General features: G+C 39.9%; 1 long non-coding RNA gene and 1 pseudogene across 1 annotated transcript; one reads left to right on the top strand and one right to left on the bottom strand.

Moving 5' to 3' along the window:
• Nucleotides 1-5559: 5559 nt before the first annotated feature.
• LOC141654944 (casparian strip membrane protein 1-like) lies at nt 5560-21941 on the bottom strand (annotated as a pseudogene).
• A 1993-nt stretch (nt 21942-23934) lies between these two features.
• LOC141655955 (uncharacterized) lies at nt 23935-24948 on the top strand. Its single transcript, XR_012548266.1, has 3 exons — nt 23935-24113; nt 24364-24451; nt 24590-24948. It is a non-coding gene; the product is annotated as an uncharacterized LOC141655955 (long non-coding RNA).
• Nucleotides 24949-25333: the final 385 nt, after the last annotated feature.

Below are 25333 nucleotides of genomic sequence, written 5' to 3'. Positions count from 1 at the left end.
TAGTAAAATCCTCTTACCTGTGAATTATTTGTGAATTTGCTCCTTAGTTTTATGGACAAGCGTTATAACTGAATTGCGACTAAGTAGAACGGAGTAATATGGTATTGAGCTGCTGTTGGACATGACAATTTCTATTTTGTATTCAGTAGGTCATGTACTTGTCTAGAGTCGTGTCATCGATTTCCATTTTTTGGACCTTAACAATTTAAGTTTTTGTATATGTTGGGTTTGTGCCTTGATTCTGCTAACCGCCGCTTCGTATAACTATGCGACGGTATCCGTATCTGTTATTGGGCTAGGTCTGTCTTGGGCCTTTATTAGGTCATTCTGTATTAGGTCTTAGAGAGTATTATATAAACTCTCTAAGCCTCTACCTAGTAGTTATGCTTATCATACCGTCTCGAATCAGAATCAAAAACTCCTCACATATCAATAAAACTCTCTCCCTACGCCTGTGGATGTAGCTAACACACCGTTAGTGAACCACGTAAATCTGTGCGTTTGTCTCTTTATTGTTTTTATCAGTTCTTTCTTGCTTCTGTTATAACAAACTGGTATCAGAGCTTTCGGGTTCCTGACCAGCGATGAACATAAAGATCGATCGCTTTACCGGGAGGAATAGTTTTAGTCTGTGGCAGATCAAGATGCGGGCTCTGTTAAAGCAGCAAGGGTTGTGGGCGCCGCTTTCGGATAAGAAGACGGAAAGCGCAATCGCAAGCTTTATCTTTGCCCATTGCACACCGCCGAGATGGCCATCTGGAGGAGAAGGCACATTCAACGATTATGTTGTGTCTTGCTGATGATATCATCACTGAAGTCGCGGAGGAAACAACCGCAACCGGTCTGTGGAAAAAGCTTGAGAGTCTTTATATGACCAAGTCTTTGACCAATAAGTTGCTTCTGAAGCAACGTCTATTTAGTCTGAGAATGCAGGAAGGTATGCCTCTTCGAGATCATTTAGATCAGTTAAACACAATTTTACTAGAATTACGTAATATTGATGTTAAGGTAGAAGATGAGGATGCCGCATTAATTCTGTTAGTTTCTTTACCGTTATCGTATGAGAATTTTGTACAGTCTTTTATTGTGGGTAAAGATACTGTTACTCTAGAAGATGTTAGGTCGTCTCTTCACACTAGAGAACTGCGCCATAAGGCGGCTGGTACAGTATTGATAACAATCGAGTGCTGCAGGTTAGCGGCCGGTGGGGGTTATGGACAGGGAAATTCGGGGAAGAAAAAGTATAAGAAGCCTTCTTATTCGGGTTCTTCTAATTCTGCTGGTACTTCTGGTACTTCTGGTAATTCTGGTTCTTATGTTTCTAAGGGTCCTAAACCTAGTGATGTCTATAACTACTGTAAAGGGAAGGGGCATTGGAAATTCGATTGTCCCAAGAAAGATAAAATGGAACAAGTCCGGTGCTTATCTCTGGGTGTAGCAAATGCGATTCCGAGGAAGATGATTATGCTGCCTGTTACGGATAGGGTCACGCATCACACTGATGTGTGGATTCTAGATTCTGGAGCATCTTACCATATATGTCCGCGCAGAGAGTGGTTTACAACTTATAAACAGGTAGATGGAGGCACTATTTCTATGGCCAACAGTGCTGTTTGCAGGATAGTTGGAATCGGCTTAGTCAGGGTAAGGACACATGATGGTAAATTCTGTACATTGAACGAAGTTAGACATGTTCCACTGATGACAAAGAATCTGATCTCCTTAAGCATGTTAGACATGGGTTTCGACTTTCAAGGTGTAGGTGGAGTTCGAACGTCCGCAAAGGTTCGAATGTGGTTACGAGGGGTATCAAGCATGGTACTCTATATTATCTTCGAGGATCTACTCTCGGGGTTATTTGCTTTGTTGCATCCTCAGATGTTGATAAAGAAGATTTGACTAAGTTGTGACATATGAGACTTGGTCATATGAGTGAAAGGGGGATGCAGACTCTGTCAAAAGAAGATCTTCTGTGTGGTCACAAGGTCAAGAATCTGGATTTCTGTGAGCATTGTGTTTTTGGGAAGCTACATCGCAGCAAGTTTCCTAAAGCAGTGCATAGGACCAAGGCCACACTTGATTACATCCATTCTGATTGTTGGGGTCCTTCTAAGGTGGAGTCTTTGGGAGGTCACAGGTATTTTGTGTCAATCATTGATGATTATTCCAGGAAGACTTGGATTTATTTGATGAAGCACAAAAACGAAGCCTTCACTCACTTTAAGCAAGTGGAAGGCATTAATGGAGAATCAAACTGGAAGAAGGTCAAGAGGCGCGAACCGATAACGGCCTAGAGTTTTGTTGTTACGAGTTCGACGAGTTACGCAAGAATGAAGGGATTGCTAGACATCGTACGGTCCGAGATACACCTCAAAGCAAAATGGTGTAGCGAGCGAATGAACCGACACTTCGGAGAGGGCAAGGTGCATGCTCTCTAATCTTTGGACTAACAAGAAGATTCTGGTAGAAGCGTTAGTACAAAGATGCTATCTGATAAATCGGGGACCTCACACGAGTCCGAATCTCAAAACTCCATTTGAGATATGGTCCGTAAGTCTGCGACTATTCTATTTTAAGAGCTTTTGGTAGTACTGCTTATTATCATGTTAGTGAAGGTAAGCTTGAGCCACGAGCTAAAAAGGGAGTATTCATGGGCTATGGGGATGGTGTCAAGGGATACCGTATCTGGTCTCCATCTGAGGGTAGGGTTATTTTGAGTAGAAATGTTGTCTTTGATGAAAATTCTATGGTTAATCCTCTTTGTGAAGTCTTATATGTTGTCGGATAGTAGTAGTAGTGTTGATAAACAGGTGGAGCAGAAGACACTCTTGATGAGAGTGTACCACGGAAGAAGATCAACCACTACAACCAGAATCCGAATCTGTTCCATCGATTCTTCATTACCAGCCCGAATCGCGAGTTTGGCCCGTGAACGGTCAATCAGGCCTAATTTTGGGAAGCCTCCGAATAGACTTGGTTTTGAAGATATGGTGGGTTATGCACTTCAGTTGCTTGAGGAGGTGGATCCCGACTTACATGAGCCATCCACTTTCAAAGAAGCAAAGAACATGTTACGAATTTGCCCAATGGCTTGCTTGCCATGGGAGATGAGATGAAGTCCCTTCAAAAGAATCGACACAGGAATTATCTAAGAAGCCTCAAGGGAGGAAGATTGTTACTTGTAAATGGGTCTTCAAGAAGAAAGAGGGAGAGACTTCTGCTGAGGGTATAAGGTATAAAGCTCGATTGGTAGCTCGTGGGTTCAGTCAGAAAGAGGGGGTAGACTACAATGAAATTTTTTCGCCAGTGGTCAGACATACTTCCATCAGTGTGTTGCTAGCAATAGTTGCACATCAGGATTTAGAACTCGAACAACTAGATGTGAAGACAGCTTTCCTACATGGAGAGTTGGAAGAAGAGATATACATGACTCAGCCAGACGGTTTCCAGATTCCGGGTAAAGAAGACTATGTTTGCAAGCTGAAGAAGTCCTTATATGGGCTAAAACAGTCTCCGAGGCAGTGGTATAAAAGGTTTGACAGCTACATGTTGGAGATTGGCTACACTAGGAGTCCGTATGATTGTTGTGTTTATTAAACAAGCTGAAGAATGAGTCTTCAGTGAAGGACGACGTACCATGATACTTTCTGGGATATGTGGGAGGTGGTGACACACAACGACCAGAACCAAAATTGCAACAGTAGTTATTAAGACTATTATCTGATCCTATATGTAGACGATATGTTGATAGCTGCAGAGAGCAAGTCTGATGTTCAGAAATTGAAGGGTCTTCTCAGTGCTGAATTTGAGATGAAAGATTTGGGTGCAGCAAGAAAATTTCTGGGAATGGAGATCTACAGGGATAGAAGCAAGAAGAAGCTTTTCTTATCTCAGAAAGGCTATATTCATAAGGTGCTAGCAAGGTTTGGCATGTCTACTGCCAAATCCATAGATACTCCTAGTGCATCGAATGCACATCTGTCTGTTACTTTCTCACCCAAGTCAGCTGAAGAAAGGGAGTACATGTCCCGAGTTCCGTACTCTAGTGCAGTGGGTAGTTTGATGTATGCTATGGTCTGCACTAGACCTGATTTAGCACAGTCAGTCAGTGTGGTGAGCCGGTTTATGGGTGATCCAGGTAAAGAGCATTGGCAAGCTGTGAAGAGAATTTTTCGGTACCTTAAGGGTACATCTGATGTTGGTCTCATTTATGGAGGTGATAGAGAGGGCCTTGTGTCGGGGTACTCGATTCGATTATGCGGAGATGTTTACGAGACGATCAATGACTGGTTATGTTTTCACTCTTGGTGGTTCAGTCGTCAGTTGGAAGGCTACATTGCAGCCTACAGTTACTTTGTCTACTACTGAAGCAGAGTATATGGCGTTGACCGCAGCAGCTAAAGAGGGAATCTGGTTAAAAGGACTGGTCAGTGATTTGGGTCTACATCAGGAGCAAGCTATTGTATTCTGTGACAGTCTTAGTGCAATATGCTTGGCTAAAGATCAAGTCCATCATGAGAGGACTAAGCATATAGATGTGAGATATCACTTTCTGAGAAATGAGAAGAGGATTAAGGTGAACAAAGTGGGTACTGCTGATAACCCAGCTGACATGTTCACTAAGCCAGTTCCGCATAGCAAGTTCCAACATTGTTTGGACTTGCTAAATATCCGCAGTCTGTAATTGCCCTCTTGGGGGCAATATCTGAGGGGGAAGGGAGAAGAGCTTTCTGGTACATCTGGAATTTATGGGAATGCATCTGGTACATCTGTTTGTTTGTGAGAGAATTCAAGTCAAGGTGGAGATTTGTTGGGTTTGTGCCTTGATTCTGCTAACCGCCGCTTCGTATAACTATGCGACGGTATCCGTATCTGTTATTGGGCTAGGTCTGTCTTGGGCCTTTATTAGGTCATTCTGTATTAGGTCTTAGAGAGTATTATATAAACTCTCTAAGCCTCTACCTAGTAGTTATGCTTATCATACCGTCTGAATCTGTAATCTGAAAACTCCTCACATATCAATAAAACTCTCTCCCTTCTGCCCTGTGGACGTAGCTAACACACCGTTAGTGAACCACGTAAATCTGTGCGTTTGTCTCTTTATTGTTTTTATCAGTTCTTTCTTGCTTCTGTTATAACAGTATATTTCAATGAATGTATTATCACTTGGCTCCCCTTATCTCGCTGGGTGAGTGTAAATATTTTCTACGAGATTACCTGTTCAAGTCTTGGCCCCTCTTACTATTTATTTCAAGATCCGCAACTGTTAAGGGCTGCCATCTAGTTGCAGACTTGCAGTCCTTTGCTCTCACTTCTCATGTCCTCCATCAAATACAAGATGTAAAAGAAGATCGAATTAGCAACTCATCAGTCATCATACATTAAAAGCTTTGCTTTTCCTTTAAAAGAGTCGCCATGTACAAGTATGTCCAATCAAAACGGCAGCTAGCTACTCGCGGCTTACACACAATACAATTAATTAACAAGGCTTAGAAACCACATGTCGTGAACACAAACTGAAAACATGACCAAAGTAACAATTGTTTCGAGAAGTCTATGCTAATGAGCCTTGAGAGCTACGCCAGAAAGAATAATCAGAAGCATGAACAAAACAGCAGTAACAAAGGATGCGACCACAGCTCCACTAGACTTCTGGCAAAAATTCCCAAATTGTTGGCAAATTGCAATCCAGTTTGTGTTGGTGTTTCCTTTGTGTGCTAAGTATACTATTGCTGCTGCTGCAGCAGCAGCAGCAGCTAATGTCGTTAAAGTCGCTGCAATCTGCATCACAAAATATTGTTGGTCAACGTTCTCCTCTCGAGGAAGGCTACTTAATTTTGGTGAGCAGTATTGTAGAAAAAGGTTGAATCTTACCGGGTCAAAAGTAATTAGGATAAGTCTTGGTGCCTTGGCCAGTGGCCTGACAATAGTGACTATGGAGAAAGGCATGGATAGGACAACATAAGTTGCTGCTACAGCATTAACTATCACGAAGTCTGCAAATGACAGTAGCATATCGAATTTAATGTGAGAACGGGACAAAGAGTAATTCGACTGGCTACCAGCTCTAACAACTTAGTACTGTGTAAATGACTTACGTGAAAGTAGGAAGATCATAATATCTAGCCTGAAACTGGAAGAACTGAGTGAAGAAAGGGAGCGTTTGATTAGTGGTTCCCATAGCGATTGTGGAAGCAAGAACAGTTGCAAGAGTGATTAACCTTGTAACAAAATCAATGATGCCAATTCCCCGGCTGACGGATGCACTATAAGAGTAAGGCGTAAGATGAATGTAAATTGTATATTGATGTGTTGAACGAATACAGAGATTACATTGCTTATATACTAAAACCTAGCCTAAGGAACAAGTTAGCAATAATAACAAATATACAAGAATATAGGAAAGAATAAGATCTAATAATATACACAAGATAATTAACATATTGACTAGGACTAAAATTAGCAACTAAATAATATCTTCCTTAGTTGGAGAGATTTGAGGAAGATCCTTAACATTCCCCCGCAAGACGGACTGTCCATCGGATAGGCCGATCTTGGATATTAGAAATTCGAACCGGGGACGAGGCAGCGGCTTAGTGAGAGCATCGGCTAACTGATCATTACCACTAATGTGAGCAACGCGTAGAGTACCAGCCTGTACCTGTTCTCGCACAAAATGGAAAGCAAGAGCCACATGCTTCATACGGGAATGAAACACGGGATTTGCGGCGTAATGAGTAGCACTTAGATGATCACAATACACAGCAGGGGGAGTGGTAAACGTGAACTCGAGTTCAGTAAGGAGTGACCGAATCCATAAAATCTCAGAGGTAGCACTTGCCACTGCACGGAACTCAGCCTCAGTCGAAGAAAGTGCAAGGGACTTTTGTTTCTTTGAGGCCCAAGCGATGGGGTTGCGACCCAGGTAGACAATATAACCAGTGGTGGAGACAAAACGATCCTTGTCACCACCCCAGTCAGCATCACTGAAGGCATAAAGTTGGAGAGGAGTGTGTCGATGCAGCTGGAGACCGAGGTGCATCGTGCCATGTAAATAACGAAGCAGCCTTTTGAGAGCGGACCAATGAGCTAGTTGAGGATGTTGCATGAATTGAGAAAGTTTGTTGACGGAGTAAGAGACGTCAGGGCGAGTGAGAGAGAGATATTGGAGACTGCCAACAACCGAGCGATAGAGTTTAGTGTCACACGGTTGGTTCGTATCAGTAGCCGTTAAGGGGGGGTGTGAGAGCATGGGAGTGTTTGACGGTTTGCAATCGAGCATATTGTGATGATGAAGAAGATCATGGATGTACTTAGTTTGGGAGAGATGTAAACCAGCAGAGTTGGGAGTGACTTCAACACCAAGAAAATAGGAAAGAGAGCTAAGGTCTTTAAGAGAAAACCGAGTAGCAAACTGAGTGACAAAAGACGAAAGGAGCGAACTAGACGGACCTGTGATAAGAATGTCATCAAGATAGACGAGGGCATAAAGGAGTTGAGACCGTTGTTTGTAAATGAAGAGTGAAGGGTCAGCAAGAGAGGCACAAAAACCGAAGCCAATGAGGTAGTTCTTCAGTTCATTGTACCACGCACGGGGAGCCTGTTTGAGACCATAGATTGCTTTTTGGAGACGGCAGACATGAGTGGGATTATTGTCATCGATAAAACCGGGTGGTTGAGCCATATATACCGTTTCATGGAGCTTGCCTTGCAAGAAGGCATTGTTGATGTCCAATTGACGAAGAGACCAATTGTGAGCGAGAGCAAGAGAAAGAATGAGACGAATTGTGACACCCTTTAAAAAATAGCGTTATCTAATTACTTAAATGCGTAATTTCTACGGAAAAACTGGTAGGATATGTTTGTAAATGGTTCAACTAGTCAAAAACCTGCAATTTCAAAAATTTTCTAACTAAACCATTCACAACCATTCCAACTCAAGAAGAGTGTCATAACCCTGCAACAGCTGATAAACTAACTTACATATATAACTAAAGACGCGGAAATATAAGGATACAAACCAAAAATAGAAAGGGAGACATATGTCCCTTCAAATTATATACAAACCAAAAGTGTAAAAGGTTGACTAATAAAATAGCCAAAACTAGGTCAAAGGTTCCTTGCTCACTAGCCGTCTGTGACCCCAACTAAGCATCAACAACCTGTCAATCGCATTTTATACAAACACGAAAGCCACAATTCAGTGGGGAGTAACTTCGAGTCCTCCCAGCCACGAATCGTCAAAATTAATGTAACATGTAGTAAAACATGTAAGCAATATGATAAACAATGTAATTATCATGTAATTCTGACCTATGACCCCTAAACTGACCACTAATCTATCATGTGAATCATATCACTCAAATAGGAATCCAAACTTTATCAACTCAAATCGCTTACATCTCACCTATTACAGTTCATAAAATCACCATACAAGAAAGGACAATATAACAAAGACAGGCATAAGTTCTTAGCACCGTCAATAGTCACTTTGTAACTCGAGTCTATACCACGAGGTAGGGAAGGTAATCGAACCGGTATCTTGGCTCAGCGGTTACTATTAAGAAAACATGGCCAAGAGACAACACAACCCTAGCCTAAAATCTGCGCAGACCTAGACATGCGGATACACACCACCGCACCCAAGACCCACAACTTTTTTTAAAACAAGTGAAGTGAGTACCCTAAGGACACCACCGAAGGGTTGGCTAGTACTTAAGCTGACCCCATACTATCAAAATTAGTACCTGAGGTCATGCCCCAACTTGGATAAACATCCACTAGTCAGGAACACAAAGGCTATCAAGCAGTGAACATATACTCGTCAAAGACTATAAATACCTATCTATGATGAAGGCCGAAATACTCACCTAGGACCTAGTCACAGCTAGTCCCAGCTTGAATACTTTAGCCCACACCACACAAGACTCACCACACAAGTCAAGTAAGACACCCACTTAACCTTAAGAGGGCAAAAGTCCTACTTACCAACCTAAATGATAACATTCTATCATGTGAAAGGCTATATAAATGTCTATTTACAGCATACAATCCCAACAGTTCCTCAATAAGAATTCAATACTAACTTCCAATTCTAGCAATTTTAACAATATTAAAGGCTTTAGGGGAATCTAGGGCCATTACTACAAAATAAGAAGCTATTTAAATTCAACTAACTAAATAAGAAGCTATTTAAATTCAACTAATTACACATGTGAAATAGAGATATAATAAATGGCCTAAAACAAGAAAAAGGCCGATTATCTAAATCATTCAACCGAATTTTTACCCGCCCGCAACCCCACTGCGGCAGTGCACGGTCAAATTGCGGTGACCAATCACTCAATTAACTGACATCGCATCAGTCAAAGGGACTAAGGCTCAGGTTTCGGCACAATCAACAAAACATTACAATTATCGCTATAAAATTCATTTTGTAAACTATCCTAACATGTGATAACTATTAATATAAGCACAATTTTACCATTAACATATTTTTTTATTACTAGAATGATTCAATTCAAATTACTACCCTTTTGTTACTTATTCTATTCTAATATTAATTAGCCCGAAAAGACCAAGATTGTACGAAAACCCGCGAAACAAGCACGGACCGACCCGGGCCAACCCCAAGACCGGCCGGGGCTGCCGTGGGCCTGCCGGCTGCTGCCGGGCCCGCTGCCGCACCATTTCTCCTCTTTTTTTTTTCATTTTTATACATTATAAGACCGTCTGAACATTAATTAATCGTCCCAAAGTCAATTTTGATGATTTAAACTAACAAAAGGCATAATTTAAGCTAACAGTTGACATGCATGCAACCATTCTAAACATGTGAAAATTTCTACACCAACAAAAATCACCAAACATACAAAAATCAAAAACATGTGACGATAATTCGTCGAGTAGCTCGAAATATGTTACCTTAAGCTAGAAAAAGAGCAATTAACACCTTGAAAACCCAAACCCTAACGACACTAGCCGCTATCCTCTACAATATACGAGTCCCCGAACTCGTCTTCCAATCCTTCACCTAAATAAACAATTAAAACACAATAATAAGCATATAAACCGAAAATTCCGAAATTTGGTCTTAAAATAACTTAATGAAAACTGAAATTAGAACATACTAAGTCGTAGATCGTGGCGAGGGGATTCCGGAAAGATAAATTTCGCGAAAAACGGACAAGAAACGAAGGATTTATGGCGATTTTAAGCTTGAATGTGAAAATGGTGTTTGATTTTGGGTTTTTAGAGGATGAACACCAAAAATTTCAGAAAAAGAAAGGAAAGGGGGGGGGGGGAAGGAGCCGGGTAAGGGGAGAAAGGAAGGAGGGAGTCGGGATTTTTAGTCGGGATTTTTAGTCGGGATTTACGAGTCGGGTTTGACTTGTCTTGATAATAATTAAATCCGTAAGTCAAACGCAAATTCCGTCAAGTCCAAAGTTTTTAAACATGAGATTACAATAAAATTGAGTATTCATACTACCCATTTCCAATTTCGTTTACCCAACGTTCAAACGAATTGTCATTTTCCCCCGATACGCCCTTATTTCGAAATAAAAGATTTTACACGGTTTAAACTATTTTTAAACATTTCAAAACCATCAAAATAAATATTTTTCTTCAAAATATAATAAAATTATATTTCTTTGAATTATTTTTACTTTAAATACATTATTGTCAAATTTTACTTGATTAATTAATTATTTTCGAAATATATTAACGGTCCGAAATTTACGGGGCGTTACAATCACCCCTCATTTTAAAAAGTTTCGCCCTCGAAACTTAGAAGAAGAAATTATAGATATAAGAGAATATAGGTATCTTTTCAATGAAACGGTGATACTCTTGTTGATCAGACAAGAACATCCATAATCATATCAAGATATAAAAATATTTCTACACCAATAAATGAGAAAACCCATTATTGGGACGTCACCAACAACGAGATTTAACATTCACTAATGTTAAAACCATTGAAAATCATAAAAGCATTTTCAAACTTTTAGTTTAAAATTCTATAGTAAGAATACTATCTTTACTAAATATGATTATACAAGGCTTAGAAACTCGGAAAAAGAGTAAGAAAAGGAATACCTTACAAGAATAACTCAGGATATTTGGCTAACATAGAAGCTTCAGTCTCCCAAGTCTCTTCTTCGACATTTCCGCAACGCCAAAGAATACGGACTAAAGGTACAACTTTGCTCCTAAGTTGCTTGTTGGCTTTTTCAAGAATCCGAATTGGCCTTTCTACAACCACCAAGTTAGGCTCCAATTCAAGAATCTCTTCTTGGATTATATGGCTAGGGTCACTAATGTACTTCCTCAACTGAGAAACATGGAAGACATTATGAACCTTGCTCAGATTTGGGGGCAATTCTAAACGGTAAGCAACAGGACCAATCTTTTCAATCACCTGAAAAGGTCCAATATATTTAGGGCTCAGCTTCCCTTTAACGCCAAGCCGTTTCACCCCTTTCATAGGTGACACTTTAAGGAATACTTGATCATCAACCTCAATGGAAAGTGGTCGACGACGGACATCAGCATATGATTTTTGACGGTCCTGAGCGGCTTTCATCCGCTCCAGAAACGATCTTAACTTGTTCAATGGACTCGGTCACCAAATCAGGGCCTAACATTGGAACATTTTGGGTTTGATCCCAACAGACAGGAGTACGACATTTTCTACCATACAGAGCCTCATATGGTGCCATTTTAATGGAGGCTTGATAGCTGTTGTTGTAAGAGAATTCAACCAAAGGTAAACATTTCTCCCAAGAAGTTTGGAAATCTAAGGCACATGCACGAAGAAGATCCTCTAAGGTTTGAATTGTTCTCTCAGTTTGACCGTCAGTGGCGGCGTGAAAAGTAGTGCTCATTAATAGTTTACTACCCAAGGCCTCCTGTAATGCAGTCCAGAAACGAGAACAAAATCGAGGATCCCGATCTGAAACTATATCTTTAGGAACCCCATGATAGCGCACTATCTCATCCACATAGGTACGAGCTAGAACTTCTAAACTCCAGGTTTCTTTGATGGGAATAAACCGAGCACATTTAGTCAATCGGTCCACAACCACCCAAATAGCATTCTTCCCAGTGGAAGTCCTGGGTAAGGCCATCACAAAGTCCATGGAAATAGACTCCCATTTCCAAAGAGGAACATCCAAGGGTTGAAGTAAACCCCCGGGCTTTTGATGCTCAATCTTTACTTTCTGACAGGTGAGGCATTTACTGACATACTCCATAACTTCAATTTTCATCCTAGGCCACCAGAATTGTAATCTCAAATCTTTGTACATTTTGGTACCCCCCGGATGAATGGAGTAAGGAGAAAGGTGTGCTTCATCAAGAACTCTTTTTCTCAAATCAGCTGCACTCGGAACATAGATTCTACCATGATAACGGAGATACCCATCATCATCAATCTTACAATCCTTAGCTTGCCCAAGTTGAATTTTAGCTCGAATGGATATGAAAGTAGGATCATTAGGAAGGCAAGTACGGATCTCACGGTGGAAGTCAGGTTCAGCTGACATGGCATCAAGATGATGAGAGCCCCTTTTTACAAGGCTTAGTCCCAATTTTTGAAGTTCTAAAGCAAGTTCAGGAGGTAATTCCCGAAAAGAATTCAAGGAATGACAGGATTTTCTGCTAAGAGCATCAGCCACCACATTAGTTTTTCCTTCATGATATATTAGGTTGGCATCATAGTCATTCACCAATTCTAACCATCTCCTTTGTCTCATGTTCAACTCTTTTTGGGTAAAGAGATATTTCAGGCTCTTGTGGTCGGTATAGATGTTGCAATGGACTCCAATGAGGTAGTGTCTCCAAATCTTCAAAGCATGTACTACCGCAGCTAATTCAAGATCATGAGTCGGGTAGTTAACTTCATGAACTCTAAGCTGTCGAGAGGCATAAGCAATGACTTTCCCTTTTGCATCAAGACACAACCTAAACCATGCTTAGAAGCATCACAGTAAACATCAAAGTCCACTCCTTCTTCAGGTAAGGTCAACACCGGAGCGGTAGTCAACCTCTTTTTCAATTCCTGGAAGGCATTTTCACATTCTTCAGACCACACAAACTTAGACTCTTTCTTCAACAACTGAGTCATCGGCCTAGCAATCTTTGAAAAATCCTTCACAAATCGCCGATAGTAACCCGCCAAGCCTAGGAGACTACGGATTTCCAAAACATTGGTTGGACTTTTCCAATCAACAACGGCTTCAATTTTGGCAGGATCAACCATAACACCCTCTTTTGAAATGACATGCCCAAGGAAGGTCACTTTAGGTAACTGTAATTCACATTTAGAGAATTTAGCATACCATTTTTCACGGCGCAAAATCTCCAAAATAGCACGAAGGTGTTGGACATGTTCTTCTTCAGATTTAGAATAGATCAAGATGTCATCAATGAACACCACAACGCACTTGTCGAGGTGTTCTCTAAAAGTACGGTTCATCCGATCCATGAATACAAACAGAGCATTGGTCAAACCGAATGGCATCACCGTAAACTCGAAATGACCATATCTCGTATCAAGGCGCTTTTAGAAATATCACTTCTGACCGGAATTTGATGATAGCCCGAACGAAGATCAATTTTAGAAAAAGTAGAAGCACCACGGAGCTGATCGAAAAGATCATCAATTCTAGGAAGAGGATATTTATTCTTGATAGTAACTCGGTTAAGCTCACGATAATCTATGCATAATCGCATAGATCCATCCTTCTTTCTTACAAAGAGAACAGGAGCACCCCAAGGTGAAAAGCTAGGTCGAATAAAACCTTTGGCAATCAAGTCATCCAGCTGAGTCTTCAGCTCTTTCATTTCAGACGGTGCCAGCCTATAAGGAGCTTTAGCAATAGGGCCGGTACCAGGAATAAGATCAATAACAAATTCAACTTCCCTTTCGGAGGAATTCCGTAGCTCATCGGAAAAACATCGGGAAATTCACATACTACAGGAATGTTCTCTTTAGGAGGCAGAGAAGAAGAATCAGAAGAAGTCACCATACACAAAAAGGCTTGATGACCCTTTTTCATTGCATTGACAAACTTCATAGCAGAAATTAGTTTAGTACCGGTTTGTCTTTTAACCATTTGATAAGACACACGGTGACCTGAAGGGTTTGTAAGAATTATTTTCTGGTCTCGACATTCAAATCGAGCATGATGAGTATGTAACCAATCCATGCCCAAAATGACATCAAATTCTTCAAGTGGAAATTGGAAAAGATTTGCTGGAAATATAGATCCCACAATAGAAATAGGAAATTCCGGATAGATTTTTGAGCAGGAAAGACATCACCAGAGGGTAAAGATATAGATGTGCTTTCTTCTTGTGATGATTCAAGTGATAATTTGTTGGAAAGTTTTATTGAAATAAAAGATAAAGAGGCACCCGTATCAAATAGTACCAAACAAGGAGCATCAAAAATAGAAAATGTACCGGTAATGATATCAGGATGTGCCTCAGCTTCAGCTCGGCTCATAACAAAGATACGACCCTTCGGCCTCACAGGCCTCACTGGGACGACAGGAGTGGTAGGAGCCATCACCTTCCTCTCCGGGCAAACATTAGCCTTGTGACCCGGTTTGTTACAAGTAAAGCATATGATAGGGTCAATGAAGCATTTACCAGGGTGTGCTGGTTTCTTGCAGTTATAGCACAATCGGTCTCTAATACCTTTATTATCACTAACAGCTGAAGATTGACCGCCCCGGTTAGCTTGAACATTAGAAAAAAATCTCCTCTTGTTTGGGTCGAGGGAGATGAAATGAACTCAGGTGAAGGAGTAAAGGGCCTAGAAGAGGGATATAAAGGCCTCTTGCCAAGACTAGAACTAGTTGCACGAGCTTCATTTTCAATCTCTTTCAATGAATTCTCGGCCCATAGAGCATCATTATAAATGGAAACAAAGCTAGTAGAATCCCGACGGACCATACTTTTGATCTTAGGAGAGAGCTTTTTAAGATAGAAGAAGGCTTTTTCATTGTCATCCTTCACTAACCTAGTGGCATAATGAGCCAACTCATTGAACTTATCAGTGAAGGTCTGAACTGGAAGGCTTCCTTGCTTCAACTCCATGAATCCCTTCAACTTTTGCTGCTTCAGCTCTTGAGGATAGAAACGGGCCTCCACTAACTCCTTGAAACGTACCCAATCAAATCCTGGTTCAGCTGACACGGTAGGCCCAGTCATGGACCACCACCGGTCTGCTTCTCGTACTAGGAAATGAGAGGCTAGCTTCACTTTATGTTCCTCCTTGACATCATATAAAGTAAAGCTTTTCTCCAACTCCCTAAACCACCCTGTAAGAGCAGCTGGATCAATCTCTCCACCATAAGTGGGAGTGTTGATTCGGGTCAGCTGATTAGCCACCCAAGTATAGGTGCCAGGAGTACCCTCAGCAGGCGGAGGAAGAGGAGTTTGCTGATTCTGTTGATTTTGTTGATTTTGGAGAATTTGAGTAAGAACTAATAAGATAGCATCATCAATGTCTCTCCTTGGCGGAGCCATCTTAAAAAGAAGAAAATTAATTAGTACCTATCAATTAGCAATCACAATCAGACTACCACATAAAATCCTAATTCTACCCATCCTACCCTTCTCTCAAGTTTATTATTCAAAGGTCAAGTGATTCTAAGTGGGGTGCACAAACGTGCATCGGGAGCAATAGGCTCTGATACCAACTGTGACACCCTTAAAAAAATAGCGTTATCAAATTACTTAAATGCGTAATTTCTACGGAAAAACTGGTAGGATATGTTTGTAAATGGTTCAACTAGTCAAAAACCTGCAATTTCAAAAATTTTCTAACTAAACCATTCACAACCATTCCAACTCAAGAAGAGTGTCATAACCCTGCAACAGCTGATAAACTAACTTACATATATAACTAAAGACGCGGAAATATAAGGATACAAAGCAAAAATAGAAAGGGAGACATATGTCCCTTCAAATTATATACAAACCAAAAGTGTAAAAGGTTGACTAATAAAATAGCCAAAACTAGGTCCAAAGTTCCTTGCTCACTAGCCGTCTGTGACCCCAACTAAGCATCAACAACCTGTCAATCGCATTTTATACAAACACGAAAGCCACAATTCAGTGGGGAGTAACTTCGAGTCCTCCCAGCCACGAATCGTCAAAATTAATGTAACATGTAGTAAAACATGTAAGCAATATGATAAACAATGTAATTATCATGTAATTCTGACCTATGACCCCTAAACTGACCACTAATCTATCATGTGAATCATATCACTCAAATAGGAATCCAAACTTTATCAATCAGCGAACCGCTTACATCTCACCTATTATAGTTCATAAAATCACCATACAAGAAAGGGCAATATAACAAAGACAAGCATAAGTTCTTAGCACCGTCAATAATCACTTTGTAACTCGAGTCTATACCACGAGGTAGGGAAGGTAATCGAACCGGTATCTTGGCTCAGCGGTTACTATTAAGAAAACATGGCCAAGAGACAACACAACCCTAGCCTAAAATCACAGAGACCTAGACATGCGGATACACACCACCGCACCCAAGACCCACAACTTTTTTTAAAACAAGTGAAGTGAGTACCCTAAGGACACCACCGAAGGGTTGGCTAGTACTTAAGCTGACCCCATACTATCAAAATTAGTACCTGAGGTCATGCCCCAACTTGGATAAACATCCACTAGTCAGGAACACAAAGGCTATCAAGCAGTGAACATATACTCGTCAAAGACTATAAAGACCTATCTATGATGAAGGCCGAAATACTCACCTAGGACCTAGTCACAGCTAGTCCCAGCTTGAATACTTTAGGCCACACCACACAAGACTCACCACACAAGTCAAGTAAGAAACCCACTTAACCTTAAGAGGGCAAAAGTCCTACTTACCAACCTAAATGCTAACATTCTATCATGTGAAAGACTATATAAATGTCTATTTACAGCATACATTCCCAACAGTTCCTCAATAAGAATTCAATACTAACTTCCAATTCTAGCAATTTTAACAATATTAAAGGCTTTAGGGGAATTTAGGGCCATTATTACAAAATAAGAAGCTATTTAAATTCAACTAACTAAATAAGAAGCTATTTAAATTCAACTAATTACACATGTGAAATAGAGATATAATAAATGGCCTAAAACAAGAAAAAGGCCGATTATCTAAATCATTCAACCGAATTTTTACCCGCAACCCCACCTGCGACAGTGCGGGTCAAATTGCGGCCGACCAATCACTCAATTAATCGACATCGCATCGATCAAAGGGACTAAGGCTCGTGTTTCGGACAATCAACAAAACATTACAATTATCGCTATAAAATTCATTTTGTAAACTATCCTAACATGTGATAACTATTAATATAAGCACAATTTTACCATTAACATATTTTTTTATTACTAGAATGATTCAATTCAAATTACTACCCTTTTGTTACTTATTCTATTCTAATATTAATTAGCCCGAAAAGACCAAGATTGTACGAAAACCCGCGAAACAAGCACGGACCGACCCGGGCCAACCCCAAGACCGGCCGGGGCTGCCGTGGGCCTGCCGGCTGCTGCCGGGCCCGCTGCCGCACCATTTCTCCTCTTTTTTTTTTCATTTTTATACATTATAAGACCGTCTGAACATTAATTAATCGTCCCAAAGTCAATTTTGATGATTTAAACTAACAAAAGGCATAATTTAAGCTAACAGTTGACATGCATGCAACCATTCTAAACATGTGAAAATTTCTACACCAACAAAAATCACCAAACATACAAAAATCAAAAACATGTGACGATAATTCGTCGAGTAGCTCGAAATATGTTACCTTAAGCTAGAAAAAGAGCAATTAACACCTTGAAAACCCAAACCCTAACGACACTAGCCGCTATCCTCTACAATATACGAGTCCCCGAACTCGTCTTCCAATCCTTCACCTAAATAAACAATTAAAACACAATAATAAGCATATAAACCGAAAATTCCGAAATTTGGTCTTAAAATAACTTAATGAAAACTGAAATTAGAACATACTAAGTCGTAGATCGTGGCGAGGGGATTCCGGAAAGGTAAATTTCGCGAAAAACGGACAAGAAACGAAGGATTTATGGCGATTTTAAGCTTGAATGTGAAAATGGTGTTTGATTTTGGGTTTTTAGAGGATGAACATCAAAAATTTCAGAAAAAGAAAGGAAGGGGGGGGGGGGGGGAAGGAGCCGGGTAAGGGGAGAAAGGAAGGAGGGAGTCGGGATTTTTAGTCGGGATTTACGAGTCGGGTTTGACTTGTCTTGATAATAATTAAATCCGTAAGTCAAACGCAAATTCCGTCAAGTCCAAAGTTTTTAAACACGAGATTACAATTAAATTGAGTATTCATACTACCCATTTCCAATTTCGTTTACCCAACGTTCAAACGAATTGTCATTTTCCCCCCGATACGCCCTTATTTCGAAATAAAAGATTATACACGGTTTAAACTATTTTTAAACATTTCAAAACCATCAAAATAAATACTTTTCTTCAAAATATAATAAAATTATATTTCTTTGAATTATTTTTACTTTAAATACATTATTGTCAAATTTTACTTGATTAATTAATTATTTTCGAAATATATTAACGGTCCGAAATTTACGGGGCGTTACACGAATGGTGACGGGTTTGACAACTGGACTGAAGGTGTCCGAGTAGTCAATACCGTGTTGTTGGTGGAAACCTTTAGCAACGAGTCGAGCCTTGTACTTTTGAATGGTGTTATTCGGATTGTACTTAACCCGCAAAACCCACTTGCAACCTACAATATTATGAGCTTCTTTAGATGGAACAAGAGACCAAGTGTTATTACGGAGTAGCGTGTTGTATTCCTCGAGCATGGCAGTACGCCAATGTGGGGACAATAGGGCTTGTTTGGCCGTGGTGGGTAGGGAGTGAGGGCTGGTGGTTATTGCAAGCTTAGCATACTTGGGATTGGGTTTGCGAATGTTGTTGCATAGACGTGTAATAGCACGGGCAGGGGGAGGGATGGGGTTTTGGAGTGGCTGATTGGCAGGGGGTTCAGGGTCAGAGGAGGGGGCAGAGGAAGAAGGGGGGGTCGTGTGTGCTGGGAGGAGAGGTGGGAGGAGTAGGTGTGGCAGGAGGGGTAGGGGATGGTGAGGCAGGAGGGTTCGATGTGGGTGTGGCAGGAGGGTTAGGAGGAGTGGTTGAGGTGGGGAGTATGGTTATTGGGGGTTCGAACCAGTCAGCATTGGAGGGAGGCGGGTCATGGGAGGATGTGGAGGTGAGGCGAGGATAGGGGAATTCAGTCTCAACGAACGTGACATGACGGGATGTATAGATGCGATTAGTAGTGGGATCGAGGCAGAGGTAGGCACTTTGTGTAGTGGAATAACCAAGGAATACACATGGGAGTGACTTAGGGTCAAGTTTATGGGAAGCGTAGGGCTTGAGCCAGGGATAGCACAAGCAACCAAAGGTGCGTAGTTTATTGTAGTTAGGCGATGTTTGAAGGAGGCGAGAGTAAGGAGAGTCGTTTTGGAGAGTGGGTGTAGGTAAGCGATTAATGAGGTACACAGCTGTAGCAAAGGCTTGCGGCCAAAAAACGGTAGGAAGGTGGGCATGTGTGAGTAAAGAGAGTCCCGTTTCAACAATATGGCGATGGCGACGTTCCGCATAACCATTGTGCTCGGGAGTGTGCGGAGGGGAGGTGAGGTGTGAGATGCCGTTTTGTAAGAGTGAGGGAGTTATTTTAATGTACTCTTCACCATTGTCAGAGAAGAGTTGGAGGAGAGGTCTATGGAAGTATTTTTCGACAAGGAGACGAAACTGTTGAAATACATTGAAAGTGTCGGACTTTTTGCGAAGTGGATATAGCCAAATATATTTCGTGAAGTGGTCAACGAAAATTACGTAGTACTTAAAGTTATCATGGGAGTGAACTGGAGACGACCATACATCAGAAAAAACAAGTTCGAGAGGAGCATTGGACATAAGCGATGAGGAAGCAAAGGGCAATTTGTGGCACTTATTAATCTTGCAGGAGTTACAATAGTTGAAACTAGAAATTGAATAAGGCAAATGAAACTGTTGCTTAAGTAAAGAAAAAACATTATTGGATGGATGTCCTAATCTATGGTGCCACAGGAGAGTAGACTCAGTTGAGGAAGCAGTGAAGACAGACGGCTTGGACGGGTGCCAGGAGTAGATGCCACGGTCAAGTGGCCCTTGAAGAAGAATCCGGCCCGTCGTGATATCCTTAAAAGAAAACGAAGAGGATGAGAACTCAATTGTGGCATTGTTATCTAGACAAAATTGGGAGACAGAGAGAATATTGCGGGAAATTAAAGGAACATGTAAAACATTGCGAAAATAAAGAGAGGAGGAGGAAGAAGGAAGAGTGAAAGAACCTATGTTAGAGATGGGTAAGGATGTCCCATCTCCAATGACAACATCATCGGGTCCTGTGTATGGGGCATGAAGAGCGAGATTGGAGAGGTCATTAGTGAGATGGTGTGTAGCACCACTGTCGACAAGCCAAGACTCGGGAGAGGAAGGTGTGGCCGTGGCTGTGTGGGCTTGGGGACGTGGGGTGTTGGTTCGATTGGGACGGACATAGGGAGTGATTGTGACAGTGGGATGGTTTTTCCTAAAGTTTCTACAGTTGAGGAACGCATGACCCTTGTAGCCACAGTACTGGCATACCAAGGTGTCAGGGGACGGGGTAGGAAGCAGAGGAGGGGATTGGGGAGGGGCACGTGGAGGGTAGCGTGTTGGATTGTTGGAGCGGTATTGAGCTGCAAAGACGGAGGTGGGAAGAGGGGAGGCAGAGGTGGTGTGAGGGTGCTGTAAGTCGTGGTTTATAAGCTTTTCGTGAAGGGCATCGAAGGTGATTGGGGTATCTCGGGCTTCAACCGTTTCTTTGATGGCTCGATAGTGCGTCGAGTCAAGGCCACAGAGCACCTTCGAGATGATGTCCTCGGGGTCCATGGGTTTACCGAGTTGGGCGAGTTCGAGGGTACATGTTTTGATTTGATGCATATAGTCAGTAACGGTTTGGTCGGGTTTCTTTGTGATGGTTTCGAGTCGATTTTTGATTTGGAGGATGTGACCCCGTGAGGGGTTGGCAAAGGTAGAGGCAAGTGTGGTCCAAGCCTCGTGGGAGGACTTGGAACGAGTGACAAGGGGAGCTATGTTGGCATCGAGGGTTCCAACAAGAGAGGCGAGGAGAAGACGGTCTTGTCTAGCCCATGTGGAATAGGCGGGATTGGCAGTAGGCTTGTTGTCCACGATGACGGTTTTGGGAGGGCAGGCTAGGGTGCCATCAAGGTAGGTGAATAGGTCGAGCCCTTCAAGGAAGGACTGGATTTGGAAGGACCATTGAGTGTAGTTGGTGGTGGTTAGGGTTTTGCATTGGGAGAGGTTGACGAAGATGATGGGGGTGGCGTTTTCAGCGGCGTTTGGGACGACGAGGGTGTTGTGTGCCATGAGCGAGGATTACAAAGTCGAAGGATCGAAGGCGATTGATACCATATAAGAGTAAGGCGTAAGATGAATGTAAATTGTATATTGATGTGTTGAACGAATACAGAGATTACATTGCTTATATACTAAAACCTAGCCTAAGGAACAAGTTAGCAATAATAACAAATATACAAGAATATAGGAAAGAATAAGATCTAATAATATACACAAGATAATTAACATATTGACTAGGACTAAAATTAGTAACTAAATAATATCTTCCTTAGTTGGAGAGATTTGAGGAAGATCCTTAACATGCACCACCAAATCCTGCATCATGATGCGCCTCTCTAGCAACCTTTCCAATAAAGGGAGTTTCCATAATGGGGGTTTTACCCTTAGAGCCGCCCGTCTCTCCCTCGACCTCAAGGGATGAGTGATGTTGCTCCTCTCCATGCTTCATCATCCTCAAGGATTCAAAGAGAGAACCTTAGAAAACTTAGAAAAGTGACGAGGCAGCGAATATTGTAGGTCGATAGATATTTTACAGTACTTTTTGTCCCTTAGTTTCCATTTGTCTACCTAAAGTAAAAAACAGTAAACTTAATTCATTCTCTCTATCGGTAACCTTAATCAATTTGTACTAAATGAACAAATTCATTCAATTACGAATGATAATCGAGTGTATAAATGTAGAATACGTATTTAATTTATAAACAATAATAAACACTAGAATTTTACTAGGATTCAAACACCTTTACATAGTAATACAAATAAGACTTGATAACGCACGCATAACAAAAAAGAGAGCAATTTTTGTACCCTTTTATTCTTTAGCTTTGTTGTTCATATTTCCTTGCAATGTCGATAGACTCTAACTGTACAATTTTTTTTGATTGCATGCTCAGTATAGAAATAGCATATGATAATGCATATTATTTTTCGTAACAATTTCGTAGTTTTTGCTGTTATACTATTCGATGCTTTGTTGTTTTACAGTTATAGTTATGGACGATCTAGCAATCGCAAAGGGACAGTTTTTTACCAGCATAATGGTTTGAACAATAAACCCGATATTTTCAGTGGCTCCGTTGGTAAGTATTTTTCTTAGTTTTTTTGTACATAGGGTCCAAATTCTTTAGTTATTATAGTAGTTTATACTACTATCCTAAGCCTAAATTAATTGGCCATGATACATGTATCTATCATTGTTCTTCCAGACCTAATAAATTTATTGCGAGCTTCAGTTTGGTTAGATAACGTAATTACAATTAGAATTTAGTATAAAATTCTCAAGATTGAACTTATTTATATGGATCATACATTTAGTTTTTAATGAGTGATTATATTCGAGATATATACTACATCGCAAATCGAATGATGCACCTCGGATGAAGTATAACATTAAGGTTTTTGATTTATTTGTTTCTCTTTAAAGTATTTCATGATTGTAATTTTGTTTGATTACCTCCGAGTAGTATTTTTGATCTACCCTGCTCATTATTTCTCCAAGTCGTCATGTTATTGACTTCATCTATGCTATTTAGGGAAAAAATATCTTTTTTTTTAGTTTAATAACAGATCAAGAAAAATTACGATTCAAAAGATTACAAATGAAATCTTACAAAGTGCTCTAGGCATTGTATGTAACAACAATTTTAGATTTCTTCAAGTTCATGACTCCTTTAGTCCAAACGATTTGACATGTACAAGCAAAATAACAATTGAGTTACAATGGTTGAGTAACGTACGGAGTATATTTTTTTAGAGTTTGGCTAAGAATCTGAAAAATATGCTAAAACTCTTAAAGTATCTATATCTATATCTATCTATATTAATAAAGGAAGCTTTTTTCGAGCGATTACAGAGTGTCCAAACTTTGCAGAATACATTAAAAAAAGATAATATATACTCCCTCCAATTCATCATAATGTTCCCATTTGGGAATGGCACAATACTTAAGAAAGTTGATTATAAAATAATAAAGGACAAATGTGGGGTTGGTGTTAGGAGAGAGAGATGAATTAATAGGAGTTAAATAAGGAGTTGTGGGGCCAAAATATTAAGAAAAGTAATAAAATAGGAGTAAAAGAGTTGTGTGGGGTTTGATTATAGGAGAGAGAAATGAATAAAATAAGAGAAAAAGTTACCAAAAAAGGAAAGGGTAACATTACTTGAATAATCCGTTTTGGGAAATAGGGAACATTATAGCGAATTGGAGGGAGTAATTTAAATAAAAAAACTCAAATAAAACTAAAAGATAGAGTTTGTAAGCATAATAAACGTCAAAATTGACAATAAGTAGGATCATTAGTGCATTATAAGTCTCATATTTATATACTAGAAAAAGAAGTCTATTATGACTCAAACATCATACCTCCACTATTGTACGGTATATATATACTCAATGCCCTTACGACAAAACTACTCGACTTCATTGCCAAACAAAAAAAATAATTATTCCACTTCATTTTATTGTTTTTTTATTTTTATTTTTTATATGCATTAAGAAGTCAATTTAATATGATTTTTTTTATTTAATCATAGCATTGTATTAACTGATGATTTTTTTTTTTTGTTTTTTCCCTATTTGCAGCATGATTGTGGTGTTTACGTGGTTTCTTTATAAATAAAGGTAACAACTAATCAAAAGACTGTGTGACTCTGCGGTAATGTTCATTGCAAGGTTATTTCATTGTTTCAATACAAATCCATCTTTTAAGATTTTTATATTAAACGTGAAATTCCCTAGCATTCATAATCATATTAGGCAGTATGAGCATTTGTTATGGCCTTATGATATATGACATGAATTTTAAAGCAAAACAAAGACTAATAAGTTATCACATCTGTTTATTTAACTTGAAACACTATATTTTCGTTAGTATCGCAGGACATATGTATGAAGATTAAAATACGAGGTTCAATTTTTGGAGCTTCGACCGATTGGGAAGACCGGGAATCCGAGATTGAGTTAGTCTCCAAAATCCAAACTACAATTTCTTTGTTCTTTGTATTTTTTCACGATTCTTACGTGTTTGTATTTAGTCGGAGCCATTATATGAATGATAAACTCTATTCTTTTTAGACTTTTAATGCTTTGTGTGACAGATTGGTAAGGGAAAAAGTAGCAAGTGCGGTCACTATGGAGGTTGAGCTGCGATCCATATGCTTTTGTTCATCGTAAGAAGGCGACTGATCAACTACGTTATAATCCATATAATTAAAATAAAATGAAACTGTAGTTTTTCATAGCGATTTATAATCAAGTTCGTTATTTATATCGAATGTACCAAAGTTTTCGAACTGCACATCAAAAGTTGACGCTTTTGACTGTCACGTTGTTCTTACTCTAGGCTTTGCCCCATGCTCTTGGTCATTTATTGTAGAATATTTGAGAAATTTTTTAATGGCGCATCTAAAACAAACAAATAAATTTGGAGCAAAAATAATGAGGATACGAGAGTAATATAGGCAGAATTGATAAAAGGCGAATAGTGTTCGATCGGACAATATATAATTCTCTCTAATGTTTTATGTTGTTTCAAGTTTATTGACCTTTCTTCACTGACCTTATGTGAATAACGATAATAATTGACTATTTATAGTGGTTATGATCCATGAATTTAAAGTCTAATCGGAGTTTGTCTTAGCACAAACTATTGAAAAAGTATATCATATCTAAATAGGCAAGAGTTTGTGTTCGAGTAACTTTGGTTTATGTGTAATACGGATGATATATTTTTTTTTTGACAGCATAGGGATGATATATTGATTGTTAAGATTATGATTAAAGCTAAATTTAAATATCCATTATGACATTTGATTGAATGTAGTGAGTTTGTGAAGGAGGCC

Source organism: Silene latifolia, chromosome 5, assembly GCF_048544455.1.
Source record: "Silene latifolia isolate original U9 population chromosome 5, ASM4854445v1, whole genome shotgun sequence".
Taxonomy (NCBI): Eukaryota; Viridiplantae; Streptophyta; class Magnoliopsida; order Caryophyllales; family Caryophyllaceae; genus Silene; species Silene latifolia.
Note: the sequence above shows the minus strand (reverse complement) of the source record. Positions and strands in the feature narration are given on the sequence as shown.